The 8,531-nt window shown below is 36.4% G+C and overlaps 1 pseudogene; it reads left to right on the top strand.

Moving 5' to 3' along the window:
- The first annotated feature begins 6,383 nt into the window (after positions 1–6,383).
- On the top strand, positions 6,384–6,981 carry LOC150015966 (large ribosomal subunit protein uL30 pseudogene; annotated as a pseudogene).
- Positions 6,982–8,531: the final 1,550 nt, after the last annotated feature.

Below are 8,531 nucleotides of genomic sequence, written 5' to 3'. Positions count from 1 at the left end.
AATACTTTTATGTCATTCCATCCTTATTTGTTGTTTCTCTTGTTTTAGTTATCATGTTATATTTTACATATTGTAAGTCCTTTACAAGCTTTCTGGAACAAATTATAGTATCAATATAGAAATATGTATTTTTATAACTGACATGAATCCATCTTTAGTTACTTTCTCAAAATACTAAAGTGATAAAACAATATATCTTCAGCTTCCTCATGTAAAAAGTTTTACAAATTATGTACTAACGTTTTTAAAGCTCAGATAATATAAGACTGTATAAACTTTTCCTCTTAAGCAAAGCCACCAATCACCCAGTCCTTTCCATCCACATCCACTGACAATATAACCTAATGTAGGAATAAACCTCCTTGTACAACATCTTCATCACCTGGTTCTCAATAAAACCGTGCTTCTCATACTTCCATGTGCACATTAGTCACCTGAAGATCTTGTTAACACGCAGCTCCTGACTGAGTAGTTATGGGGGTGGGGGTCTGAGATTCGGCATTTCTTAGACAGTGATGATGTCACTGCCTGTCTGCAAATCACGCGTAAGAGGATTAGACTCAACAAAATGTTATGGAAAATAATTTGTTTTTAGCTACCTGAGCAGGAAGAATTTTAAAGGTGCTCTCAAAATGGAAATATATGTCAGGCACCCATCACCACATTTGTGGTCTGATATTCCAAAAACAGTTTAAAAAAGCCACTACATGTAATTGACCATTGGCCTGAAATTACCCTATCTTGAATAAAGAGAATATTTGCATAGTATAATTCATGAAGTCAAAATAATATGCAACCCAGGAACATAAAGAATTAAAAAATGAGTAAACATTCTTCACTGTGAAAAAAAAAGGAACAAAAACAAAAAGAAGTTGCTTCAATCAGAGTTTGAATTACTAAATTTCAGTATATTATGAGGAGTAGTTTTGGAATTTAGGTTGTATGGTTAGCTTAAAGAAGACGTGTTTGTTTATGCATTTTGTTTTGGTTTAAACAAATCTGTTGGCATTTTGCAAAGAGAAACAGAGACAAATGGTGTAAACAGACCTCTACTCTGTGTTTCAGTACACTGCCATAAAACAAGTTAGATGAAATTAAGCATGCAGCAAGATGGAAAAATTTTGCTGGCGTTATCACAACTGCTTACCATAAATATATTACACTACATGCAAAAGACTGCAAGGAAAACTACTGCTATCAAACTGTGAATTGATTTCATCCGTACTTTCATACTGGCTGCTTTTGTTAGTTTATTTTGGTTTGCTTTGTTTTGTGTGATTATCATTCACAACTGAAATGTGCAGGCAAACACACCATTAATTCTCTCCATTATTTGCAGAGCATTAATGAGGAATTATGTAAACACTGATGTTTTTAATGAAGACAGTTTTTCCTTTTAGTGAATTTAGTGGGGCTATTTGGATTGGGGTGTTTCAGGTTATTAAAAATAAATCTATGAAAAAATATATCTGCCTTGATACTAGATTGTGATCTTCTTAGGGGATTTTTATTTTACTCACCTTTGAAAACTCGGAGTCTAGCATAACTATTAGTAAATAATTATTTGCTAAATTATCGCTTCTTTGTGGTGTATCATACAATAAAAAATCTTAAGTCTCATTAATACTATACTAAACTCAGTTTCTGTTATTATAGAGACAAGAGTTGTAGGATCAATGGAAAGGTCAACTTTTTATTTTTAATTTCACAAAAACTATTTGGCTTATAACAAATATTTTATGATATCATTTTTATGATGCTTGGGGTTTTTATTCTGGCCTACTATTTAATCACTGAAAGGCTTTTCAGTTGAGGAAGTTTAGACTCTTTTTAGAGTTATACACTCAACAATTTTGTCTCCTTCTTAACTTAATCAATCTATTTTTCTTCCCTCTTTACAATTAATTTTGGTCAGATAAGCACAACATCTGCATATTTGTGCAGCTAACTAAAAATGTTATTGAAAGGCTATCTGTGCTAATTATTGTATCAATGAATAGGATCCAAGTCAGCCTTTATAATGTTCATAATCTAGTAAGTGCTATCAGACTTTTCATTGTTTTCTGAGCTTGTAGTTCATTTTGTTGCCAAAAGTAGAAGTCTCATTTTATGATTCACTCAATTTTTTGTTTTATTAATATTTTAGCCTTCTTTGTATTTGCATTCTAACTATTAATTTTATACTTTTAACTCACATTGGTCTTCAATATTTATTAAGTACTTCAACATTAAACACAGACTCAACAGAAACAGTGTACACTAGTGGGTAAGTAGGTCTCTACCTGGGCTATAAAACTAAATTCACTCAGGGAGCACTTAAAAATAGTTATGCATGACAAACTTAACAAGAATGCCCATAATATGTATAAGGAAAAAGTAGATATAACAGATAGAATTTATAAAATCTCTTGAATCAAAATTGTGTACACTGATTCATCAATAAAAAAATGGAAGAGAATAGAAAATTCTAAATGTATTAAAGTATATTAAGCATTTTGCATATAAAATATAGCAAATAAATTAATGGGAAATAAAGGATGTTTTTTGAAGAAGTGTTGGATAATTTGATATTCATATGGAAAAAGTAAAATTTGACCTGGTTCAGATGCAATATGCAATAAAATGAATAATTTATAGATGTATCAGAGATTTACAGATAAAAGTAAAAATATATGATTACTAGAAAAATTAAAGCAATTTCTCTACAAAATGGCTGTGGGGAAATATTCCAAAATAAGACTTAAATTCTGGAATAATAATACAAAATACTAACACATTATCAAATCTTTTAAAATATTACATAAAAAATACAAGATAAAAGTATAAATAACAAACACTTCAGGAAAATTTTACTGATATCTCAGTTAACATGCAGGATATATATATTTCAGTATATTTTATTGATTATGCTATTACAGTTGTCCCAATTCCCCACCCCCACCCTATACCTCCCTTCCCTTCAGCAATACCCATTTAGTTCAGGTCCATGGGTCACGCATATAGGTTCTTTGGCTTCTCCATTTCCTATACTATTCTTAACATCCCCTTGTCTATTTTGTACCTACCAGTTATGCTGCTTGATCCCTGCATGGTTTCCTCCACTGACAACCCTCAATATGATCTCCATATCTATGGTTCTGTTCCTGTTCTAGTTGTTTGCTTAGTTTTGTTTTGTTCTGTTTTGTTTTTTAGATTCGTACATTGTTAGTTATCAGTTTGTTGGTATTTTACAGCTCATAGTTTTGATCTTCTTCTTTTTCTTAAATGTATCCCTTTAACATTTCATATAATAAAGGTTTGGTGATGATGAACTCCTTTAGCTTTACCTTGTCTGAGAAGCACTTTCTCTGCTTTTCTTTTCTTTTTTTTTTTTTTAAGTATATTTTATTGATTATATTGTTACAATAGTTCCAATTTTTTTTTTTTCTCTGCTTTTCCATTCTAAATGATAGCTTTGCTGGATAGAGTAGTCTTGGCTGTAGGTCCTTGCTTTTCATCACATTGAATATTTCTTTTTTTTTAAGTATATTTTATTGATTACATTGTTAAAGGAGTCCCAATTTTTTAACCCTTTGCTCCCCTCTGTCCAGTAAGCCCCTTCCCTCCAGCAATCCCCGCCCCCGCCCCCCATCCCCCCACCCCTGGCTTTAGTTCATGTCCATGGGTCGAGCATTTACGCTCTTTGGCTTCACCCTTTCCTATATTATTCTTAACTTCCCCCTGTCTATTTTGTACCAACCAATTATACTTCTTAATCCCTGCACCATTTCCCCATTTCTCTCCCTTCCCCCCTCCAAGCTGATAATCCTCGATTCCCATACCTAATGATTCTGTTCCTATTCTGGTTTGCTTAATTCAATTTTGGTTCTGTTTTTTAGGTTTAGTTGTTGATAGTTGTGAGTTTGTTGTCATTGTAATGTTCATAATTTTGATCTTCTTTTTCTTAAGTAAGTCCCTTTGACATTTCATATAACAATAGCTTGGTGATGATGATGATCTCCTTTAGCTTTACCTCACATGGGAAGCACTTTATCTGCCCTTCCATTCCGAATGATAGCTTTGCTGGATAGAGTAATCTTGGTTGTAAGTCCTTGCTTTTCATCACCTTAACTACTTCTTGCCAGCCCCTTCTTGCCTGCAAAGTTTCTTTTGAGAAGTCAGCTGATAGTCTTATAGGCACCCCTTTGTAGATGACTCTCTGCTTTTCTCTTGCTGCTTTAAGATTCTCTCTTTATCTTGAACCTTTGGAATTTTAATTATGATGTGTCTTGGTGTGGTCCTCTTCGGGTCTAGCTCGTTTGGGACTCTCTGTGCTTCCTGGACTTGTACGTTTATTTCCTTTGCAAAATTTGGAGCATTTTTCTTCATTATTTTCTCACATAAGTTTTCAATTTCTTGCTCTTCCTCTTCTCCTTCTGGCAGCCCTATGATTCAGATGTTGGCACATTTAAAGTTGTCCCAGAGGTTCCTAAGCTTTTTCTCATTTTTTTCAATTCTTGTTTTCTCATTCTGTACTGGTTGACTTTTTTTCTTCCTTATGTTCCAAATCATTGATTTGAACCCCAGTTTTTTTCCTTTCACCATTGGTTTTGTGTGGATTTTCCTTTGTTTCATTTAATGAAGACTTCACTTCTTCCCTTATGCATATGCCGTACTTAAGCATATCTGTTAAGCCTGTGAGCATCTTTATCACCAGTGTTTTGAACTCTGCATCTGTTTGGTTGGCTATCTCCTCATTTTTTACGTTGGCTATCTCCTCATCACTTAGTTCTACCACTGGAAACTTTATCTGGTCCCCCTTTTAGGCCATACTTCTCTGTCTCCTTATCTTGACAGGCTCCTGTGTTTGTTTGCCTCTATGTTTTAGGCAGAGCTGTCATTCCTGTTACATTGTAAGGGGCAGAGCCTTAGGTATTCGTCAGTATGAGGTGACATGTTTCACCACATTGTGGCACTGTGTGTGGGGGAGGGGGTCTGAGAGGGAACAATGGCGCTTGCTAAGCACTCACTCTTTTTGTATGGGACTGATGCCTCTCTAGCTGTTGCCCTTGCTGTTGTTCCCAGAGTGAGTGGGTCTGTGGATGTTCTAGGACTCTGGGGGCCTGTAAAGAAACAGACTCTGCTGAGAGACCTGCAGTTTCTTCCTCTGCCCCAACCTCCACTGGTTTGCACAGTCAAAAGTAATGTTCCTTTATTTCCCTGGTGCTGGGACTATGAGCTGTGTGATTGGGTATGGTGCTGGGAGTGCTCCCCAGGTGTCCCTTCCAACTTTTTAAAATGTGTGACTGCACTTTCTGCCAGCCTGCTGCTGGCCGCCGCTCCCACTGCCACCACAGTGTGTCCTCTCTGCCCCGGCTCTGCCCCTCCTACCTGTCTGGATGAGTATTTCTTCTTTATATCTTTGTTTGTTGGGATTCCATGCAGCTCAAATTTCTGGAACTTCTGGTTGTCTCTAGTTTTGAGGTAGCTATATTCCTTCTTAGTTGTGGAGGGAGACGCAGCGTGTCTATCTAGCTACTGGTTGATTCTTGCATGTGCCCTGACCAGGGACTGTACCCACAACTTTGGGGTATTGGGGCAATGCTCTAACTAACTGAGCTCTGAATACTTCCTGCCAGTCCCTTCTTGTCTGCAAAGTTTCTTTTGAGAAATCAGCTGACAGCTTTATGGGAACTCCTTTGTAGGTAACTCTGTTTTTCTCCTGCTGCTTTTAAGATTCTCTCTCTATCAGTTTATAGAAATGGCTCTCATTTATAATTAGGAGAAATACAAATTAATATTACATGAAATACTACATCTCAACCATTGAGACATTTGACATTTGATAACATACTTTCTTGAAGAGCTAATAAGAAACAAGTATAGTTTTACAATATTTATGGTAATACAAAATGTTACATTCTCTTATGGTGGTGAATTAAGCTATATCCAACAAAATTATAACTTCACTTACTTTTTAACATAGTAATCCTACCTCTAGAAATGTATTCTAAAGACACTGTGAAAATCGAAATGGCTAAAGGCTAAAGTCTATTCATTGCTATGTTACTTGATATAGCAATAGGCTGAAAAGAACCCAAATGTTCTTCAGTATTGCTATGTACAAGAAATTATCACACATATACACCATGGTACTCTACCAGCTTTAAAAGGACAATCTTTAGATAATGCTTTGGGTTGATCTCCAGATTATACAATTCAAAATAAAAGTAAACCGTAAATTTATATTTTAATAAGAAATTTATGGTCCGGTTCGAACCACGGAGGCTGCAGAGGAGGAGAAGAAGAAGAAGGTTCCTGCTGTCCCAGAGACCCTTAAGACAATGCAAAGGAATTTCGCAGAGCTGAAGATCAAGCACCTGAGAAAGAAGTTTGTGCAAAATATGCTTCGAAAGGCAAGGAGGAAGCTTACCTATGAAAAAGCTAAGCACTGTCACAAGGAATACAGGCAGATGTACAGAACTGAGATTTGAATGGCTAGGATGGCAAGAAAAGCTGGCAACTTCTATGTACCTGCGGAACCCAATCTGGCATTTGTCGTCAGGATCAGAGGTATCAATGGTGTGAGCCCAAAGGTCTGAAAGGTGCTGCAGCTTCTTTACCTTTGCCAGATCTTCAATGGCCCCTTCGTTAAACTCAGAAAGGCTTCGATTAACATGCTGAGAATTGTGGAACCATACATTGCATGGGGGAACCCAAACTTGAAGTCAGTAAATGAATTGACCTACAATCGTGGTTATGGCAAAATCAAAAAAAATGAATTGCCCTGACAGATAACACATTGATTGCTCGATCTCTTGGTAAATATGGCATCATCTGCATGTTGGAAAATGTTTCAAAGAAGCAAACAACTTCCTGTGGCCCTTCAAATTATCTTCTCCATGAGGTGGAATGAAGAAAAAGACCACCCATTTTGTAGAAGGTGGAGATGCTGGTAACAGGGAAGACCAGATCAACAGGATTATTAGAAGGATGAACTAAGGTATTTACAATGGTTATTTTTGTAATCTGGTCAGTTAATAAAGAGTAACTGCTTTAAATTGAAAAAAAAGAAAGAAATTTATGGAATGCATTTGTGTGTGTGTTTATAAGTTCAAATAAGTCAATTGAAAGATGAACAACATTAATAAAAGTAATTAATTAAGGGAATGGAGGGAATAGGCTGGAGGGTATATTTTAGAGGAAATACTTTCTGAATGTATCATGTATAATATTGACTTTAAGATGATAAAAATATTTTACATATTAAAAACATTAAAACCAAACAATAAAACTGTTTTGAGATAGGGAATTGTTTTCTCTATTTTTAAAATACACTAATATGATTGAGCATCCCTACTGAGATATATCTTAAGGAAAATTAACAACTGCAAATAACCTTAGCTTGTATTCAGAATTCATATTTTAATAATAATATTGATATTTTTATGTTCATTAATGTATGAATGTATATAATATAATATATAGTAAATATCCACTGCATATTTATACATGTGATGATTAGTTTTATGTATCAACTTGAGTGAACTAAAGTGATAGCATAGGCAACTAGATAAGCAAGAAGGGAGCAAAACTGGCTAAGTTTAATTAGGTCAGAAACTGCAGCTTTACACACACCAGGAGATAGATGCATTGCCCCCAAAGGGAATTGACACCTCTCTGTCACCCTGTGTAAAGAGGAAGGATCTGGGGGGACAACCAGTTCATTGTCCTGGACTATGGGGGTGGGGAGGTAAACACATGCACAGTAGAAACCAGATGACGCAACAGAACTTTGGGACCTATGGAGTAGAAGCTAGCATGGTGCAGGGTGAGGTCCTTCTACTCTGAGGCATGTTCAGTAGGAGCTAAGATGGCAACCAAAATGGGGAGGGGTCTAGCCTGGGAAAAGGATCCAGCTGGAAAGGGGGAGGACCCAATACAAGCCTGCAAAAGATTGGCAGATTGGTTAGTTTGAAAGTCAGCCAGCTCCTACTCAAGCGGGAGATAATATAATCAAAGCTTAACAAAGGCCTCCTAGAAGTACACATTCGGTATTCATTTTCACATTCTCTCTCTGTAGCAGCTGTGCGGCTCGGAACAGAGACGGAGTTGGACTAAGCTTTGGCATGGGCTGAATTGAACTACGCCCTGCCAATGCTGGAACAATGGCACAGGATTTCTGGACCCTGGCCCTTCAACTGGGATTTATGAAGACAAGGCTAGACATTTTCCACAGCAGGAAAAAGCTGAGCCACCTGGCCATGAATGAAACACTGGGAACCTGGAAGCAGTTGTATATTTCTATCCCAATAAATCTAACTACTACACCTCATCCTCCCATGCATGGATCTTAGAAATGCTTTTCTTGCGACTCTGTGAAAGGACCCCATTTCCACCAGCAACAAAGTGATGTCCAGGTAGCTGAGGGTGTTTCCAGAAGAGATTAGCATTTGAGCATTTGAATCATTGAGCTGAGCATAGTATAAAAATGAACATACAAATAAATGGAAGCATATACTTGCTCAAGGGTAGGAAGGATTAACATTGTT

This window comes from Furipterus horrens, unplaced genomic scaffold, assembly GCF_987537825.1.
Source record: "Furipterus horrens unplaced genomic scaffold, mFurHor1.1.pri manual_scaffold_3, whole genome shotgun sequence".
In the NCBI taxonomy this organism is placed as follows: domain Eukaryota; kingdom Metazoa; phylum Chordata; class Mammalia; order Chiroptera; family Furipteridae; genus Furipterus; species Furipterus horrens.
The sequence above is the reverse complement of the archived record's forward strand: the minus strand, read 5'-3'. Positions and strand labels throughout refer to the sequence as shown.